Below are 3,237 nucleotides of genomic sequence, written 5' to 3' on the forward strand. Positions count from 1 at the left end.
GCCCCCTTTTCCCCTTTTTTTTTTTTTTTTTTTTTTTTTTTTGCTGCTTTGGGTTTTCGTTGCTGCGTGCAGGCTTTCTCTAGTTGTGGCAAATGGGGGCTGCTCTTCGTTGCGGTGCTTGGGCTTCTCATTGCGGTGGCTTGTTGTGGAGCATGGGCTCTAGGCATGTATGCTTCAGTAGTTGCGGCACCCGGGCTCTAGAGTGCAGGCTCAGTAGTAGTGGTGCATGGCCTTAGTTGCTCTGCGGCATGTGAGGTCTTCCCGGACAAGGGCTCGAACCCATGTCTCCTGCATTGGCAGGTGGATTCTTAACCATTGCGCCACCAGGGAAGTCCCTATCCACTTCTATTTACAGTTCAAATGATGAGGATTATAATTTAAAGTTGTTGGCTTCGTTCCCTCGTTATTGGGCAGCAGGATTCCCCTCTGACTGTTCTTGGAATGTTGTTGACTTTCCTCATTTTGAAGACAGCAGGGACCGTTTTGTAGAGCCTGTAATGGACCTGTGTTGGCTTCTCTGTATTTGTATTATGTTTTCCCAGTAGATCCTCTTTCCCTTTCTCTCTCCTTCCCTTGCCTTTGAGCCTTGCTAATCAGGTGTAGGTGATTTCCTATCAGACTCGAAGCTTTTGCAGAATTAAAGCCACAGAAGAGTGTTTCCTCCTCTGCGTGCTTCAAGGAGACAGAAGTGAAGGGCTTCCCAGGGGAAGCAGTCTTAGGAGAATTTGCAGCTGACCCTCCTTTGTACCGGTCCTGCTAGGAGGGACAGTGAAGCTAGACAGTCTCCTCTTTCTTCTCCTGTGTCTGGACCTTGATGTTCATGTCCCTGTTTTTTTCTAGGCTCTTGCTCTTGCAGAACTCACAAGATCTCTCTTAAAGAAATTTGTAGTCAGAACTTTATGCTGTGTTTTTATTCAGGAAAGAAGCAGAAAGAGAAGAGTATTGTCTCCTAGGAATCCAGCCCTGGAGAAACGTGAGTCCAATTTGTCTTCTGTTTTCATTGTCATTGTTGTATATTTATCAGTTAACAGTTTAATATTCACTGAATAAAAAAAATTTTTCTGCTGTAACCTATGTGGCATGCTTAAAAATCTCAGGTTCCCCGAGGAATAGCTGTTCTTTTTTATCATAAAATATACTATAATGCATTGACCAGAAACCATAGTCCTAGTTACAGGAATGCTCTTTGACTCTCCTCTGATTCAGAAACTCTCAGACTCCATTGGGCATTGTTTCACTGCTTGGAGGGCCCCAAACAGACTCACCCCCAAGACCAAAGCCACCCCAGGTGACGCCCATCTAAGCCCAGGAAGCTTTGCTCTGTCGGCTTCCTCAACCTCTGTACCAGCTTATATTTGTTCTTACACAGGTGAAGGTAAGAGGTCAATCCCAGCAAAAGGGGAAGTTGGTGAAGGTGATCTTAGATGCCTCTTGCAAGATACTTAGATGGAGAAGTTGGAAGAGAGTTTGGATGAGGAAGTTTTTCTCCTTTTATCTAAAACCAGACCTCCTAAGTTTGGCCATGAAGGAAAACTTGTTTTTATACTTTTGGAGCTGGGGGTGAGAAGGGGTTGTCCCTGTGGCTTCTTTACCAGTTGGCCCTCTGCTTCCCCAAGATGGACCTGCTTGAGGTCGGGTGGGCAGGAGTCCTGTCCTGAGACACAGAAGGCAGTGGTCCAGTGGTCGGGACCAGCCCTGGGAGCTGCCATGTCTAAGCACAGACCTTTCCACCAGGATTTCTTCCACCCCCGTCCTGTCCCTCTTCCTTGCAAGGGCCAGATGTGAGGGATCCAGAGTCCATTCTCCAGCAACGATTTTTCTAATGTACACAATTCACTTTGAAGCAACTGAACTTACTCAGCAGATTTCCCCTCTGTCCCCTGGAGCTATGAGCATTTTGACTTTGTATGAATCATGAGTCACTCCTGGTGGAGACAATGAAAAAAAGAGGGAACCAAAAGTGAGTAAGGAGGCAGAGCATTTTACATTGCGGGTTGGGAAGCGCTAAAGGAAGCTGAATTTGTTCTGCAGTCTAAGCAGGGGATTGAAACCCAGGTAAGCTGAGGGGTAGAGGGCATATCCCCTGGCATGAGCATTTAGTGGGCAAAGTTAAGGTCATATAATCCAGCTCCATCTGCTAGGGAGGGCATGAAAAAAGAATCAGTCTTCCATGTAACTGCAATGTAATGTTTGTGTATGGCTGTTAGCATAACTGGCACCATCATGGACCCTTACAGTTTCTCCTGTCCTTCCGCTGACCCTACCCAGGACGGTACTGTGCGGTGACTCACTTCTCTGTCATCAAGGGCTTTGTAGTTAATAGACATTGTTTAATAATCATTAGGACCAGGTAGCCTCTATGCTCTGTTAGTCCCCAAACAATGATGAAAACCCTCCCCTGCTGTATTCCCGGCACCCACGACACTACTTACCCATTCATAAATCTTGGCTTGGGGAGTGCACGCCCTCGTTCCAAGCACCTACTCCCAAGCACTATAAAATTGTCCCAATGGCCCCTTGCTCGTGGGAAGTGCAGCTGTGAATGCTTCTGGATTGTTGTCCACCCAATCCAGATCCCACCCTCTGAGTAAGTTACCTATGATAAACCGATCCATTGATTATACAGAGCTGCCTGCCTCATTTTTCGGTCTCAAGATGCCTTCTCAGTTTGGTGGGCAGTTTTCGTTCCCTCTGTCCTCCAATAGTTTGTCTCAAAAATCCTGTCTTTGGAACCAAAATCTGTCTTTGGAACCACAGTGCAACCCAGGATGCAGGTGTCAGCAATTCTGAGTCATAAGTCAGGACTAATGTTCATCTGGGTCTGTGAAAATCAGTCCTCACTTTATTTGAGGAAATGTACATTTCCTTTCATATTTGAGGCTCATGGTCTGGTTGAAGCTATTGCTGATATCAGTGGTTGGAAAGAGTCTAAAGGTGCTGGCTTTTCAAATGTGAGCAATAATGATTTGTCTGATCATCCCAACGAGACTGGGAACCTCTTGAAGATGGTGTGCATTCTGCATTTCCCAGGACTTGTGCTAGGCACAGAGAGGCACTGTAGATTGGCTTCATCTTCTTACATCTTTGAGGCTTCAGGAGCCTGTCAGTCATTCTCAGGAGTCTTGCCCATTCTCTGTTATTTGTGTTGCCTCCTGTACATTCTTTTTTTTTAATTTTTAAATTATATTTAATTTATTTTTTATACAGCAGGTTCTTATTAGTCATCAATTTTTTTTT

At 45.4% G+C, this 3,237-nt stretch overlaps 1 protein-coding gene across 3 annotated transcripts in view; it reads left to right on the top strand.

Moving 5' to 3' along the window:
• Nucleotides 1-3,237, top strand: part of PSPH (phosphoserine phosphatase) — a 41,918-nt gene that overhangs the window by 25,709 nt on the left and 12,972 nt on the right. For all 3 annotated transcript variants that reach the window (XR_003003220.1, XR_003003221.1, XM_024744653.1), the window contains one exon: nt 919-973. The gene's annotated coding sequence lies outside the window, so the exon portion shown is untranslated. The remainder of the gene's footprint in view (nt 1-918; nt 974-3,237) is intronic.

This window comes from Neophocaena asiaeorientalis, unplaced genomic scaffold (genome assembly GCF_003031525.2).
Source record: "Neophocaena asiaeorientalis asiaeorientalis breed wild unplaced genomic scaffold, Neophocaena_asiaeorientalis_V1.1 scaffold91, whole genome shotgun sequence".
In the NCBI taxonomy this organism is placed as follows: domain Eukaryota; kingdom Metazoa; phylum Chordata; class Mammalia; order Artiodactyla; family Phocoenidae; genus Neophocaena; species Neophocaena asiaeorientalis.